General features: G+C 42.0%; 1 protein-coding gene across 3 annotated transcripts in view; it reads left to right on the top strand.

Moving 5' to 3' along the window:
- The first annotated feature begins 175 nt into the window (after positions 1–175).
- Positions 176–17,972, top strand: part of LOC146974971 (homeobox protein PKNOX2-like) — a 104,943-nt gene continuing 87,146 nt past the window's right edge. The window contains exon 1 of one of the 3 annotated variants that reach the window (XM_085798703.1): positions 176–347. The gene's annotated coding sequence lies outside the window, so the exon portion shown is untranslated. Of the gene's footprint in view, positions 348–725; positions 748–17,972 lie in introns of those variants that run through there. The other 2 variants (XM_085798704.1, XM_085798702.1) reach the window with 2 other exon arrangements.

Genomic DNA, 17,972 nt, shown 5'->3' with positions numbered 1-17,972 from the left:
AATAACTACAACATGTGCTCTATATTCCTCTTTTTCAGTAGTCCATCAGCTCCAGGTCTGAATCAGCAGGTGCAGCCAGCCACACACCCTGAACACACCACGTTTCAGTCCCGTCTTCTCCCAGGGTGATGAGGTTATACAGTACCTGTCTGGTGGAGGTCTGTGGGCTGATTGCCGTATTTCCCACGGACACTGGAAGGCATCAGCGGCCCGGTGTTGGGAAAACGGGGGAGCGGAGATGGAGATGGAGGTGGGAGGGGCCTGGCATGGCTGACGTCACCGGCTGTGTGGAGGAGTATAGGCTGTGCTGTCAGCCCAGTGTCAGTCTGATGAAGATTGGCATGCAGGTAAGCTGTCATTCATTTTCAATGTCAGTGCATAGGAGCAGGGCTTTTCCACTTCAGCGTCCTTTTTCCCCTTCCCTCCCCCCCTCTTCATTACAAAAAGCAGGACATTATTCATACAGTCAGACAGCCAGCCGGGCCAGAGTGAGGGAGAGGGAGAGAGAGAGAGAGAGAGGGAGGGAAAGAGAGAGAGTAAGGGAGAGTGATGGAGGGAGAGAGAGTGTGAGAGAGAGAGAGAGGGAGGGAGGGAAGGAAGGGGAAGTAGGAGGAGGGGGACAAAAAAGAGAGAGGGAAAGTAGAGGAGATGCATTTTTGTGCTGGACTGAAAGACCAGTGGATTTTTTTTTCTTATGCTTGATGCAGCGTTTGGATTTAAAAAAAAAAATGTCGCTTTGTGATGCAGGTATCTAGGATGTATTGTGTTTCGCAGCGGATGCTTTTGTGCCTATGGTTGTAATTTAGAGACTGATGATGATAATACTAGGTAATAATGAGCGGACTGGACAGATTGAGCGCAGAGCTGCAGGGAACTGGCGCTTTTTTATTTTTTTATTTTTTATTTCTGCGGCTTTTGTCAGTCAGCAGCGGAATGCCCCGTCGCGTTTAGATGATTTATAAATTAACAATGAACATGTGATGGTGTGAATCTTCAACGCAAACACCGCGTTGTGTTTTTTGTTTTTTGCTTTGCGATTTTTTTTCGCTTCAGTGCTGAAGTTACGTGTTGTGTTGTAACCCAGACTACTGGAGTAGCCTAAGATATTAGAAAAGAAAGAAAGGCTTTTATTTTGACGGGTGAAGTTGTTGATTTTCAGTGTAAAAATAACCTCCACATAGCCTACTGTTGACCGAAGTTAATTCAACGGTTCTATTTGCTCATAATAAATTTTAATTGAGATGTTTTTTCTAGTGTGTGTGTGTGTGTGTGTGTGTGTGTGTGTGTGTGTGTGCGTGTGTGTGTGTCTAACAAATATTAATAATGCCAGTTTATGAATGTCAGAGACAAAAGGAGAAAAAAACACCTGTACTTGAATTTTCTTTATCTTTATTATAATTTCCTTTCAAAGTAACATCTTTCTGAGTGTGTCGCCTTGTCTATTCAGTTTCTGTTTGCGATTCACAAATAGCAGTTTCTTTTTTTTTCATCAAAGTAAAACAACTAATGTCTTGCATTTATCCCAGAGTCGTGCAAAGCAAATGAGCTATTTCCCTCCTTTAGTGTTTTAAAGGTCAATCGTGTCTGTATTTCTGTGCGAATCCCTAAACTGCACTATATCTTTGCTAAAAAAAACTATCTGCATCTTACTGAGGTCTAATGTTTACACTCAGCCTACCCTGCCCTGCAAAACCCCTCTAGCCTGAACACTGGCCTTCTTTGTGTGCCACACTCACCACTTTCTTTTTTCAGCTGACTGTTTTTTTTTTAATACCACAATTGCCCAAAATGACTATTTCACTCACAGGAGACTTTTGACTGGCATTAAATTCTGTCAGTGTGACTTGACGAAGCCTGAGTCTGTCAGGTAGCAGCTTGTCTTAAACACTGGGGGCCCTGTTTGATTTGACTTTTATGATCTTGCAATTAAAATGAGCAGATTTGCAGGTCGTCTGTTCAGGCTCTGTCAGCTATGATCTGAGACCAATCCAGTATCACATCACCGATACGTGCCCAGATTTCGGAAAATATATCTACATTTGGAAAAAAAAAAGAAAGAAATGTGAAGATCGTAAAGTGAAGGAACTATAAAATCTCTCTTCAGCTTTCCTGTCATAGTTAATTTGCTGTTAAAATGTCACAACTGTATCTTGCAAAGTCAAGGCCCCTCGCAGCAGCCAGAGCTATACTCTGAGCACTGGGAGTACATTAGCTTAATTAAATATGCCTGAACCATTTGTTTACTAATCATCTGCTTCCCTGAGAAATCACAATGGCGATTTAGACCACTTTAGCTCCCTCCATCAAACACATTGGGCAGGTGCAAAGTGCTGAGCGGGGGGAAATCCCATGAGGAGCCAAACTCGAGCACCCTGTCAAAGTAAATGCTTTGAAAGACACTGTTGTTGTTGTTGTTGCTGTTGAGTCGCTGTTGAAAGACCAAAGGAGGTCTGCTGCCTTTTACACTATTCAAATGATGCTGTACCTTTGTCATTGTCTCAAAGTGGATGATTCAGCTGGGAATTAATCTTAACAAAGCACACACACATACACACATGCACACACACACATAAAAAAACAAGAGTTGAAATGCATATCCAGCAAATCACCCTCAGTGCTGTTTGTTCTTTGTTGTGCTGTACCCCACATGGCTCTGCATATTGTCAGATAGGGATAATGCCAATTTAGTTTATCCCCAAACCCTGCTGAGATCTTAATTGATGATTTGTGTCATTGGACAAGCAGCCTGGGGCACATTCGCTGCCGCAAAGTACTCTGACACTATTTGCATATTCCCATTCCTACTATATGGGTAAATTACACGACGAGGTGCGGATGCTGTGCATTCCAGCAGCTTTTGGGGGCATAATCACTAATAAAGTGATTCAGTCACACTAAATGAAGGAAGTAAACAGAGCGAGGAGAGCATATGTTACAAACCAATTTAAGCATTTATGTATGACCATAAAGCAATTGAGGAAATTAAACCACGCACAAATGTCTTGTCATTTCCTTCGCCTTTGCCTCTAATTCCACCCTGCGTGGTGCCGCAGACACCGATACATCATTTTCTGAGAAGATCTAAGGTTTTTTCGTGAGGGCCCCTGTAAGACTAATAGACCTAACTTTGCAGGGTTTCTTTTCTCGGTGAATATCTAATTGCTTTTGAGGGCCTGATTTTTCCCCAAATCAGACTGGAAGAATTATTCATAAGGCTTTAATCTGCTGGGAATCCTTTAGCGGAGTGCATCTAGGTCCTGTTCTGGGGCCTTTGAGCAATGTGATGTTTTGCTAGTTTTCCCCTCTGTTCGATAGTGCAGCAATCCTTAAGACATTTGTGTTGTGTTGCATGTTTTGGCCCTGTCTGGGTCCTCACAGGTCATGCCCACTAAGCCCACTTGATCCCTATTGCTCTCAAGATGAGGCAGAGGCCTGTTTATACCATCAGACGGCTCAGCTTAAGGACAGCCCTTGCATGCTTACCCTTGCTCATTCCACAGCCAGCGCTGCATTGGCATGGCTCTAAGTAAGCCACCAGGGACCCGGGTCAGAGGGAGATGGATTGGCTTGATTTATGCTCCGAGAGGAGCAGCAGGCAAATTTAATGATCTTCCATACTATCAACATCACGGAGCCTTGTTTCTGGAAGGACATAGAGATGTCATGGAAATACATGCTGCATAGGGCTTTGTGTGGTTAGACAGTCAGACGGTAATGTCAGCGTTATTGTTGAAACATCAGCCATGGACTTTCAAATGAAAGGCCTCAAACCTGAAACATGTCTCTAATCAATTCACTATATTATTTGTAATTATCTTTCGCCAATAAAATCTTGAGTATTGAGCTCCCTATAATATTAACACAGTCACAGCTTGCACAGGAAATGTGTGCAAGTGTTTAAATGAGAGTGTAGTACTTTGTAGTTTGTGATAATCACATCGTGTTCTGCTCATATACAACATGTGATTACAGCAGCGTGACTTTACTGACAGCATGTCATCTCTGCATCCTGTGCTGACAAAAAATAAAAGCCCCCCCCCCCGCCAGTGTTAGTAAAATCCATACCATTCCTCCCGAACGTGATCCGGCGATCGATGGGACTTTTTGCAGACCTTACCCCCTGGCCCCTGCAGACAGTCCTCCAAACTTTCAGAGATGCTCCTTTTTTTCACACAATTACATGAGATGTGTGGTTGAACAATGAATGTCACAGCGTGGAGGAAGTCATACAAAGGCTTTAGTCATTAGGTAATGATTTTAGCATCAGTACTCTGATTGCCTTCCCTTTTTTTTTCAGACAGAGGAAATGAAAACCCAGCAGGAACACATTCCGTAAACTAAGTTGAAGTCGTGGCACAGAATAAAGGAATCAAATACGGCTTTTCAGCAGCAGGATGCACAGTACACACAGATAGAAGTGTTTGCATTGGGCAAAATGCATTTCAAAGATGCTGCAAGAAGTAGGCTATTTCTATTCTCCTATGTCTTCAGTATTCACATTGTTAGCATGAATTGCTTTTGATGCTGTTATTTATGAACTAAAAAACAATTAAAACATTATTTTTAGACACTGGTGGTTATTATTCAAGGATCAAGCACAAAATCAAATTAGCAACAGCTTATTATATATTCTGCATTTACAGACCTTTAACAAGACTCTAAACCTCATTGTGCCTTTGGTTCTTATCTCTGGTGGAATGTAGATAATCCTAATAAATGAGTAGAGCTTCACACAGAGAAATATGAAGCCTGCCAGTAAATCCTGAATTTATTATATTTGAGAGTCCTGCTAACAGCTGAGCTGGGTGAGGTTCAAAATATTTGATTTGAATTCAACAGCAGATCATAGCCGAGAAAATCCCAGCAAGCACTGTGTGGCTGCATATTTGTGCCTCCCTTTGAAAATGAATAAACGCGCGGGCCAAACCGGTGTCACCGCTATTGAAAAATCTCCCACGGTGCAATACTCTTTAAAACTTAGTTAAGAGTGAAATGTCACGAGTGCTCGCTTCTCCACGCTGATAGCACCGACTTTACACCGCGCATTAATTGGTTAACCATGAAAGCGCCGGCGGCCTGCGTCTTCCTCGATGCAAAAATTGTGTGTTCAGGCGGCTCGCAGCTTGACACATTTGTCAAAATTGCTATCGTGTAATATTAGTGTGTTTTTCTTTTTCTTCCATTTGAGCCTTCCTGGAGCTTGTGCAGGTACAGTACCAGCTGTTTTTTTGCAGCACTGCGGTGTCGCTGCCAGCAGGAAGGCTGTTGTTCCTCCTCCTCCTTCTCCTGTGAGTCAGATGAACTCTTATTACAAAAAGTTTTACAGCCAAGCAACACATCAACAGAAGCTATTTTGGTGAACGCCGAGCTAACTTATATCGGCGCTGTGAAGTGCTTTTTTGCATCCCTGATTACCTCCTGATGTTGTTGTTCTTTCACTCTCGAGGCCGGGCACATTGGCAGCTGTATTGACACACAGAGGAGCTGCTATGCTGCAGGAGAGACAGGTCGGGTGCTGTGATAAATGTGCAATGGCGATTAAAAAATAAAATAATTAGCCTCTTTAAAATAAAATAGTGGTTGATAGCCTTTTGAAAAATCAGCTCACTTTGATTATTGGCAGAGCACTCCAGTGAAGTCAGGCTATACACTCCTAGGAGAAATGCAACAGCGCTGAAGTTGTGACCTCTAAAGGCTATTTACTGGAGCGCGCGCTTCCATTTTTCAGAATCCTTTCCAAAGATATTATTCAAGTGTGTCGGCTCTGTTGTAGCGTTTCTGCCACTCACGTCTCATCTGAATGTTTCAGCCCTATTGCACTCCAGGACACCATTGATCTGAAGGACAATGTTTTCACTCAGTCTATAGCTGCTCCTTTATTTTGACATTAGACTTTAACAAAAGTGGCTTTCTCTCCAAATCCATTTGTGTACCTTGTTGTTAATCTCCAAGTGGTCTTTGCAGGCTGGCTGATGAAACACTTTAGTGTATAAGCTCTTAGGTGAAACAGCAGCTTATCAACACACTTTAGTAAAAGCATTGCACAGTGGCAAGGACAGAATAATTTGCCCTAATGCATTTCAGTGATCGCTCTTATTAGCTGCAAATGACTTCCTTTATGTAGTCCTGTCCCCTGCTATAAAAGTGCCATGATTTTATGACAGCACAGGCTTCAGTCAAAGTGCATTTAATTTTCCCTGGGAAGGCTACATCTTTTATGGTGTTTCACAAGACTTGTCGCTCTTAAAATATTAAAGGAGGTCTGCACTCTTTTATTCCTGTATAATATTTCATTAAGGATTTTGGCGTTGTGGATGACTCAGTGCCAGATTCACATCAGTTCATATCAGCGCCCAACGCAGATACCTACTGTATCAGAGAATGAACAATGTTACGTTACGTACAACTGTTTAACCACTACAGCCTATAACCTACAGTATAGTGCGGCTAATGCTACATAACATGGTTTAATACAAAATAACAAAAGAAACACTTTAGCATATGCTCACATTGTGCTGCTAATATGGAGGTGAGTGTGTACATGTACATGTTGAGACGTGGCCCCGCCCCAGTTATTGTTTTAATCAATAGAACAAGAAAACATTTTAATGAATATATACACCAAGTTGCAAATGCTCCTATTAAATATAATGGTGAAACTTAGTTTGATAGCGTCTTTAATAGGTTTCCTTCAATACAATTTACAATGTAATGTCTCCTCCTAGCAAATGAAGCATGGTTAGACTCTCAATTTAGTTTGATGGTTGCGTTTGGGAACTCAAGTGTTTGGTTGAAGTTAAAGAAAGATGCTGGTCTTGGTTAAACACTTAAATATTACAATAATAGTAAATGGTAACATTTAACCAAAACCATAACTTTTATACTTATTTAAGTCAAAGTACTCAGGAAGACGCCAGCCTTACGGTGTCATTCACTGGCTCACCCATCACTCATGCCTTGACAGCCTTGCATACAAGCACATTAGCTCCTGAATGACAGGAAGCTAAATGTAAAATGTAGTCAATATTCATATATTTACAAAATACACTTCTGTCCCTCACTTGTGTATATCATGATGTTTGAGCTGGGTGGTATTTCAGATGTTACATTGTGGGATTTCTTATCCTAAAACACAACAGTGATGTGTATATGGCATTATAATGTAATGGTCATGACTTTCAATCACTCATACAGTAGTACCACAGTATATCACATTTACTTTAAAGAGATAGTTCAACATTTTGGCAAATTTGCCTATTGCCATAATCCTTATAGTTTTAGGAGTAGGTTCATTACTTTTAATTATCGGACGGTGCATGCTGTTTTGAGATCCGCGGGGCAGAGACGTGAGCTGCTCAGTGAACGCAATGGAGGTGGACGATACAGGTGCGCTGGGCGGAGTGACTTCAAAAACACAAGTGGTTCCGAGTAGGTTAGTTGCTTCATATACAGTATATGTTATTATTTCATAGCGTGGTGAATGTGCAGGTCATAACTTCTTCATATTGGTGTTGTTGGATTGTGCATTTGATGAGTTTTGAAGGAAAAGGGAAACTGCTTCAAGAGCAGCTCACGTCTCTGCTCCACCGTTCTAAAAATAGCTTGCACTGACAATTAAAGGTGATGAACCTACTTCTAAAACTATAGGGATTATGGCAATAGGCGAATTTGCCAAAATGTCGAACTATCCGTTTAATGCTTAAGCCAGAGGTCTTCAACAGGGGGTCTGTGATCCCTAGGGGGTCCACAGAAGGCCTGCAGGAGGGTCTGTATGATTGTCATGCAGTTGACAGTGGTATGGCCACTAGTGGTGCAACGGATCCATGATCCGTTCGGAACGCTCTCCGCGGATCGGCACCCAAGTGGTCCGTGGATTGGTTGATGAAAATAAAAAAGTTGTGCTTGTAGTGTGGAAACACTTAGGCGCACCGCCGCAACCGAGTGAACGGGCGATTAAAACAACTCTGCTCGTATTGGCAGCTGTACGCAGCTGTACGTTCCCTAAGAAAATTGTTCGCTCTACCATCCTGTGTACCATCGCTGCTCCCCCCGCTGATCCAACAATGATCCAGTCCCTAATTAAAAAACAGTGATCCGATTTAATATAAAACACAATTTTATTAATATATAGTAGGGTCGGGTGTCCTTGCTCCATCTCTCCATCAGCTTGGGGGTCCTTGGCCTGAGATACATTGAAGGCCTCTGTCTTAAATGATCCATTGAATTTCCAAACTCAGTTCATCTGCTTATTGTTTGTCTTCAAACCAGCTTTGAAGCTCTTTCACAGTCACATGCTTTAAAGCCAGGGAATGTATTGTGGATGTAGTAAATTGCAGACTTACTACGCTTTACACAGAGTTTTACGAGGACTTAATTAGCTTTGGTGAATGTGTTTTTCTTGTGCTTTTGTCAGTGACGCCAAAAAAAAAAAGTCATTTGTTACAGAATCGTACAGTAGCTCGATTATCGCCAGCATCAGCTGTCCGAGTCAACGGCGACGGTTCGCCGTCTCGGCCGTCTCCGTCGTCCTTGCTCTCTCCCCTCCTCACTTCATTACATTCAGAACATTATGACTTTGCTGAGAGTGTAAGGAAACACGAAGCGCCGCTGACATTAACCTCCAGTTTAAAGCTACAGAGCTCTGCCTCACCCCGTCTGCTCTTTCATATTCAGCATTTTCTCTTTCCTGTTGTGAGGTGACTGGGGGATGAAGCCGGTCCCCCGTTAGCGCTGACGTTTGGTGTGAATATGAAAGTCTGGCATTCGTCTTTAAAAAGTCATTCTGCGTTGTTTTGCGAGAGCCAGCCGTGTCTCTTCTGGAGAACTCTGGTCCCACAGTATCATGTTTGGCCTGCAGCTTACAGTCTGCAAGTAATCATGAGTCAACTGCAGCGGGGCTGAGGGAGAACTGGACTGGGTAATGGGTGACAGAGGTTTCCGGATGAGTGTGAAGATGACGTGTGCACTCCTGAGTCACTTAAATGTGGTTTGAGTTAGAAGTTACTAAGAATGTCCTCCTTTTGGTTAGTGTTTACAAATCCAGCACAAGCCTTTTTTTCCCTCTATGTGATTATATAGATTTAATTTCCTGTTCATTAACGAGGTTACAATTTTCCCTCCATTTACTTGTAGTGTTTTCTGCAGCTATGCATCTTCCCTTCAGAGCGTTCCTCATCTTCCCTATGAGCAGAATGCACGAGGACATATTAAGCTCTGTTAAACTCCGTTTCCAGGCTGCCACATTCCATCACATAAAAGTTTGATTTACGACAAGAATCCCAGCCAAGACAGTCACAGAGAAATTAAATTACTGTGTGAGCCTCTGTTTCCTGTGATTTGCCGTGGCAGGCACATAATTTGTCGAAAGAAAGCTGCGCTGTGTTAAGTATGTTTGTACAGTGGCGCGGGCTAACCGCACACCAGCTCTGATTTTTTAGAAGTGGTAATATTTAATGACTCTGCGACACACGTCTGATTTGCGAGCGCTCGACTTTAAGCACCACTCCTTGGTGTTTTTTATTTTTTTGTGTTCTTTTTTTTAGTGTCCTTTCTGATTTGCTGCCGCCGCCGCCGCCGCCGAGACCCGAGGCATCGAGCCGTGTTGCCTTTCAAGTCGCAATGTAAACATGTCAGATTTTCTAGAGTGTGTGAAGAGGCTCAGGGAAGCGGGCGTGCACAATTATCATAACAGACACGTCGCTGTAAATGAATCTATGCAGAGAGCAGTTTATAAACTAAGCAGGTTCTTGCGCCGCCACTGATTTATTTTTACTGCAAACTACTTCCACATTCTTAAATACTTAAGACGATAAGGCTGCAGTGTCTGTGTTACTGTACGCTTAATCAAGAAAATATTCCTTCAACATTATCAGGGAGTGCAGACATGATTCCACATGTTAATTGCAGCACTGTGAACTCAGTGGAAAAAAAAAAGAAAAAGGGAAGCAGACTGAGCCCCCTTTTTCCAAACCAAGACTTCTTTCCACTACAAAGAATAATTACTTTTCCCAACTCCCGGGCCATAATTGGTTACTACTCTTTTATCTTATCTATGTGCGCATAATTATCACAGTCATCATATTAGATTATTTCATGCATAATAAATGAACTCAAACTGCGTGTGGGGTAATTAGCATGTTAGGATATGTGCCACGATAAGAGGTTTGCTCTCTCAAAGATTGTATTGTTCCAGACGTTCCTGAAAAGTGAGAAAACCGCAGAAGAAAGGGAGCTTTGACATCACTCCAGCATCTCGACAAATATCCATCCTTAAATCTGTTTGTGTGTTTAGGTGTATGACTTCTCCTGGTCTGTTGTTTTTTTTTTTTGTGGAGGGGGGTGGGTCGTCGGCTGTTCTTCGTGTAAATAAATGTAGCTTGTAATGTGTTCTACGTTTGATTCGGGGTGTGGAGCAGACAGTAGTTTATATGCAGAAGACATAAGAGCATAATGGAGGCCATTGTGAGAGACAGACCAGTATGCTACTTGACTTTGGCAGCTGTCTGCTGCATAGATCTTGTCCAATCCAAATGACAGATGTGTATCAGTCCAGTTGAGATCGCACAAGTGAGCAGGTTGCGTCGGTCCGCTGTTGATATAATAAAGCGAATGCTCCCTGATTTTTTCTTTTCTTTTCTTCATGGAGCCTTTTTTGACTAGATCTTCTTTTATATTTTTATTTTCCAAATGAAGTTCAGACAGAGGTTGATGAGCAGAGCAGTCCTAATACGGCCTGCTATGGACTCGACAGCAGCAGCCTCTTCCAATTCAGATTAGGTAAACCTGCTGCTTGGACGCGCTTGCCAGGTTTATGGAAACAACTTCACAACTTGGAAACATTTCAGCTTCCATTTAATGAGGGGAGCCAATCAGGACCCGGTCCAGTTGTGATGCCTCGCCTGGAGTTACTCCCAACTGCCCATAAAGACACACAGGACTTTTTTTTTTTGAAATCGCAATAATTTGAAATTTTTACGACCCAATTAAAATCTAATTGTCACAGTGTCTTTATTAAACACCCGTGAAAAAGTCATATATGTAAAGCTATAGGAAATGTGAACGCTGGTGAAACCCGGTGCAGCAGTGGTGTTGATTTTATAGAGTGTGTGTGTGTATGTGTGTGTGTGTGTGTGTCCACAGCTTCATTTTAAATGCTTTTTTATAATAATGAAACAAACATTTACACGTAACCCCAGGAAACGTGCACCATGATTGAAAATAGTTAGTCCAATTGATTTTTACACTGATTCTTAAACATTTTGTTCACCCACGCTAGATTCCAAACTTGTATAGTTTGGTCACACTGCAAAATTTATCATTCACCAGAGAGCGAGTTAAAAGCAGCCAGCAGCATCTCACACTCTCACTTCTTCTCCGCCACTAAATAACAAGAACAACTTCTTTTGACGCCAAATGTTTCAGTTGCAGCTTTTTTTTTTTTAGTCCTGCAGCGCTTTTGGCAGTGACACCTCACTAACCTGTGCCAAAAAGCCTGGAAAACTCAAATATAATGAGCTATTTTCAGCATTGAGGTGTTTTTTTTTTCTTTCTTTTAATTCACCGAGCCGTTGAGGGACAATAAATAAATAAAAAGTCACATTCAGAGCGTGATGACAGCCATCAGTTAGACAGAGATGGTTGTCAGAGTTTATACAATTAAATTCAATGTCATTCTTGCTATTATCAATAAATGCCACAGGCTCATGCTGCTGTAATTACCACAGAGCCAGACAGACTGATCTTTTTTTTTGTCTATTGACAGAAAGGTGCACAGTTTTTAAGCGAGATCCTCACTGCGAATATTTCCTTGACATCTCGGTGCCTGAACAGCTCAGCGTGCCAATGTAACAGCACATTATCCCCACAGAGTCTCCATAGATGCATTAGTTATTCATATAATCCCAACCAATTCTAAATAAGTAGAATGTGAAGATGATCAAAACCCCATTTAGTTTCCATCAAAGTTTGCAGGCAGTGACGTGACGAAGGAAGCATCTCGGGCGAATTCATCACAAAGTTTAGAGGACTTTAATTATCACGTAGCTATTGTGTAAAAAAAGAATAAAAAAAGAAATGACACACAGTCACGCACCCACACACACACGCAACTTCCCACTCCCTGTGTAACTTCATCAAGGTTCATCTCTCCCAAAGAGTGAGGATGCTTTCTGTGCTAAAAGTGAATTATAAAACAGCTGCCGAGCCGGTGTGCGGATAAATACGGCAGCTTGGAGGCGGTGCGGTGTCACGGCTGCTCCTATGTGGCAACGAGGAGCAAGAGCTGTTCCAGCTGACCCCCCCCCTTCCCCACCCCCACCCCCCCTCTGGGCCCGCTTTCCTCTGGTCAAGGTCTCTCTCCGTACCTCTGTGGTATGTCTGTGCCCGTCTCCCCCACGTTGGCACTCCTTTAGACATTGCTACAGTGTCAGTGTGTGTGGTGCAAATGGGACTTTGACATGTGATAGTGCTGATTGCGGGTCGGATTTGTTTGTTTAGCTCTTAGGACGAAGACTTGTTGGGGGGGGGGGGGCATGTCAACCTGAAACCATCTCTGTGGCCTAAGTAGATTTCTCAAGTGCTCCAAAGTATGGCACTTACAGACTACCGTATGATGACAGGCTCCATGCTAACAGGTTAGCATGCAACACGTGTGACCTTTAAAGGGATAAAAAAAATCATCTCACTTCATTAAAAATGAATTAATGAAAAGAAATACGGTTAATCTGCATTTTTCCAGCAAGGAGGCAGACTTAATGTGTTCATCGTTAACATAGTTTCCAGTGAGGGTCACTGAGTGTAATGAACTGTACAAGTCAGATTAGTTTTCACTTTACAGCATCTATAGAACTTGTCACCTAAGTCGTGTAGTATAAGTTGCATTAAAAATGTTGCACGCACAGCGACACAGAAATGAGATATAGGGATGCACAATAAAACTGCAGATTGGCCAATATTATCCAATAGTACGTATATAAAAATCCCAAACTACTACTAGTACTGTAATAATAATGGTAATTCATTGATTTTTGACCATTGTAACTGCAACTGCAACTGCAATGCATCCCTCTTTTGGTATCACAATTTAGAGTTTTAAGTACTATACTGTAATTAAATTGGTTCTGTACATAGTCAAAGACAAAATGTCCTCAGCACTACTGAGGTGTCCAGCTCAGTAACATCCAATCCAATCAGCTTCAGGCAGTTTGTCTTATACAAGCACAGATGTATTGGACAGAAAGTTTTTAATCAGCTCCATGAGCAGTACAAGAAGAAGGAGCAGTCCTCATTTGTTCATTCAGTCCCTATAGGCATTAACAAAAAAAAAAATGTCCATAATGAATGCAGGGAACAGAAATCTATAGTGAGGGCTTTGATTAACCGTTTTTGTTGAGAAGTTGATCACATGTAAACAGCTGTGGGATGTGGAGATTACACTGCCAGAGAAAATGAAAGATTTGGACTCAGAGCCTTTAAAAACCACGGAGGCATCCTCCTGTCTTAGACTCGATTTATATCCGCATCACCTTTTGGTGAATTAAAGTCATAAATCACCTCCCGTTTCTTGCTTCTTAATTAGACCTTAGGTCAGTTGATTATTATCATGTAAGTCTGGGAGAGATTCATCAGGGAAACACGGTTCATCTATTTAAGTTGAGAAATGGGCCAATTTTTCCGCTGAGGGCTCACAGAGAGGTTAGAGGTGTCTCTGTGAGAGTTGTGGCTATAGGAGGGCTCTGTAAGTTGGACTGTGAATGTGAGACATACCTGCCTATATGACAACTACTCCACAGGAAGCCTACTTCCATATATATATATGTGTGTGTGTGTGTGTGTGTGTAAGACTGTGAATACAAAGAAAGAGGGGGGAAAGATTGATTGAGACTGTATAGTCTGAGTATTTGTCGTTTTGTTTTTCTCCCAGAAGCCCGTGTGTTTGTGTCTCTCTCCATCTCAGCGCAGTGACATACTGCTACTGCTCCGTCCTGGGAAATGGACTTTAAAAAGCACTTTGTCTTTAAACCACCTGGATGCAGAGCTGAGGGGCCCCTGTGAAAGAAGCCATGCATCTCTAATGTGTGGAAATGCGTAGCCGACGTTACGGAGGATACCTGGCCATCAGTAGATCCTCCAAGGCTCGGTCCGCAGGGATGTAATGCGTTATTATGAGGGACTTTTACTGTGGCGAAGAAACAGCTGAAGCAGATATAGAGAGCGTGTGTGAGCGAAAGAGTTAAGTTTCTTCATTTGGACTCCCACCAGGAGGGAAGAGTCAGGGAGGGAGAGACAGAAAAAAAGCAAGTTCGCTCACTTCAGACACTGATGGGGAATTCCTCACTGTCTGTTCTGCCTGGGCCGGCGCTGCCAAGTCCATTGTGTTTCCATCTTCCAGGCCTACCCGGTCTGCTTTATGCCCACACAATCAGAGAGTGTTCAAATGCATTGTGTTTTTTTTTTATATTTAACAAGTGATAGCTATATAAAATACGATACCAAAATGGAAACAACTAGAATGGATGTCACAGTGAAGATCAAGAGCATCGACTGTGTTCAAAATTAGTTCTTTGTTCCCAGGTTGGCTCCCCCTCACACAGCACACAATATAAGTAGTTTACTCTACGCAGCGAGCGCTTGCTGAATTTGTATTTCAGCAGCGATCTATGAATCAGAGATATTTTGTGTAGTTACTGAGGTGTAACATCGCACAATGTTCTCTCTGCCCCTCTATAAAATGCAACACACTCCAGAATTGTCAGCGGAAAGTAGTGTACACGCTGTAGACACAGTTTTGTTCCATTGTGCGACTGTAGTGGATAAGTTTCACACACTTATGCTCACAGTTTAGACATAGCTAGAGGAGACTGTAGTGCACTAAAGAGCAGGGATAGAAAGAGTCCTGGAAAACTGTACTTAAGTACAAGTATGGTGCTTGAAAGAAATTTTACTCTACAGAAGTGCAAGTAAAGGTAGTGTATAGAAAGTAGGTCAGTCAAAGTGTAGTAACCAGACTACATTACAGTTTAAAGGGGAAGAAGAAGATTTTAAAAATGTGGTAACAACAATAATGTATCATAAAACTATTACACACAAAAAATAATAATATTCAGGTACAATATTAATACTTGTATGATATAAATAAGATTCTCAGTTCTGAAGTGAACCTCTAACTGGAAGCATTGTTAACACATTAATGTTTACATTACAAATGGACCTGAAGCAGTTATGTTAATGCACTTTCTATTTAACATCAGCAACACTTTAGACGAGCATCTCAATGAATAATGTAGTAGGTGTAATGTGTGTTGTACCGCAGCGGCTACACTGTGTATGAACAGGTCCACTCAGCTTCTTCTTGTTCTTCTGAATAATTAGCTTTGCTCCTGTCCAGCTCTTCATTGTCTTCATGTCTTTAAGTCTGACACAGGCCAAAATGTGTCACTCATTTACTACTCCCTACTTACTATCTGGGGTTATATACTGTGGTGAACTCATTGGTGAAATGAAAAAGAAAACACTTTCAGACACCACTTCACAGCGCAGTTAAAGGTCCAGTGTGTAATAATTGGCAAGGTTTATTGTCAAAATCTGAATATTCTACCCATGAATATATTTGTATAAGTGTATAATCGCTATAAAATAAAATTGGTTTGGTTTTCGTAGCCTTATCATTATTCTTATAGCAAGGGTCTTGCTTTAGAGAGTGTCGCCATCTTGCGCCGCCATGTTTGTACGGCAGCCCGAATGGATTAATCCAGCCAATCAGAGAGCAGGTTTCACGAGCATAAATAAACCAAGGAAGAAGAAGGAGTAGTAAACAGCAGACATATAGTAAAATGATTTAGATCTGACTTCACCTCATCACTCCATGCTCCTGAAATACTCAGTCGTCCCAGTCGTGGTGAACACGTTTTTTTGTCCTCAGAGGCCACCGTCACTTTGCCGACGGGAGGGGTGAGTGCAAGCAAATGAGTGCTGCCAACTAGAATCTGAACACTAGGTATCATGGTTTTACCTCCATATTACACACTGGACCTTTATTTGTGTCATTGTACAATTAAAATGTGCCAGATCGATATTGTCTGCAGTGTAACCACAACAATGTATTATGTTATATTGCTTGGTGAGTGACCATCAGTTGTACACTACCTTTGATGCTGCACTGTGGGATTATGAGTCCATAAGTATAGCCTATTAATTTGCACTATACATTCAGACATCACTAGAAAATAGCGTATGATCCACTGTATAGTGTGTAGTGAGCGATTTAGACACAGCCACAGCCTCACGTCTTTAGACCTGCTGGTGATGTCACTGGGTGGCCGGCCATGTTGCTCTCGAGAGGTTTGTTTACGTACCAGAACGCTAACTTTAGTTTAGTTTCACACTCAATGTAATGTTTGTCACGTTTTATTCCTGTTTACACACATTTACTGACTTGTGTTGAACAAATGGAGCCACAACATCCAGTCAGAGGAGAAGCTGCAGAGCAGGCAGAGGCCAGGCTAAGCTAACAGGCTAGGCTAGGAAAACATAGCATAGCTAGCTAGCAGCTCTGTGGAAGTGACTCTAAACAAACTGATAGAAGAGTGAAGGATGAATGGGAGGATGGTTTCTGTCTTTCCATCTTCACTGATGGACCATTTATGATCCTCAAAGTGTGGTTGACATTTGGAAATCAGTCGATACACCTTCATCTTCATTTGAAGAACCACAATCTATTTCATTTAATAAAACAATTGCCTGTCCACCCCCAACACAAAGGAATCCAGCATGGTTTCTCCCACCATCTGCACACCATACAGGACAAGACATAATGGCTTCCAGTCTCTCTGCTAATGGTTTTCTTTTTTGTTTGTTTGGATGACTATAAAATATCTCACGATAAATGCAGTATTGATTATAATTCTTAAAATGTCACCTTGTGTCGACCTCTAATTGTAGATGTTCTTTGTCAGTTGATCAAACAATATTGATTTCAATCAGTCCTGAACAGACAGCACCTGCAGCGTTCAGCGGCGGCTATTGTTAACTTACTGTCTACTAATGTAGCCTACTGTGTCGGTTCTGTCTGTAGTCGTCCACACATAACATCCCTGCACGAAAGGAGACACACAACAAGTCTGTGTGATTACCAAGACAACATTTCATTAGCTGATTGAGCTTGTGCCAGTTAAGAAAGTTGTTCAATTAAAAAAAGAAAAGAGTCAGTGTTTACTCCACCTCTGCTCTGATATACTTGCTGTGCACATAATGGATTCCATTAGTCATTTAGGTGAGCATTAACTACTGTGTTTTTCACAACAACACCCGCGTCTCCTGTCAATAAATCAAATGATTAAGTGATTCAATGTCTAACGCTCGCTGGCAGCCATCAGGACAAAGGCAACAGGAGCTTGACCAGCTGAGGATAAAAATAGTTATCAAGTAGAATGATAACTCTCCCTTCATCTCAGAACTGATATTGCATCCATCACGCAAACACGCCGCTTGTGGTGGCAGCAAGCTGTTGTCTCAGGAACCTATAGCCCGGCGACCACCCGTTGTTTTTCTATAGCCGACGTCTTCCTGACCCCCACGTTTGCACATTGTGAATAATGCTGGGATCTTTGATGGGTGACTCTCCGTCGCCACAAAGTTTGCTTTTCAAGTTTCTCCTCTCAAACTCAAGCTCTTCCACCTCCACGGACGAGGAGATTATACTTGCGGGCAGCGCACATTTAAAAAACTTCCTCCACAGTCTCAGATCTGTATGAAGACCCTTCGTCCAGAGCTTCAAACTGGTGAGTAACTTCTAACTTTGGCTCTTTAGTGAAAATCAGCAACGTTAAATAACAAACTGTAAAGGCCACATATTTCAGTGTTATAAATGTATGATATGGATGTATGTGTATGGACAGTTGCTCAGCTGCATGGTCACATCAGTACCTTTAGACTGAGTTTATAACTGATTTATAACTGAGTGAATACATATTGAT

The sequence above is a fragment of the Trachurus japonicus genome, chromosome 14, assembly GCF_045865225.1.
Source record: "Trachurus japonicus isolate A0001 chromosome 14, Traja_1.0".
NCBI classification, from domain to species: Eukaryota; Metazoa; Chordata; class Actinopteri; order Carangiformes; family Carangidae; genus Trachurus; species Trachurus japonicus.
The sequence above is the reverse complement of the archived record's forward strand: the minus strand, read 5'-3'. Positions and strand labels throughout refer to the sequence as shown.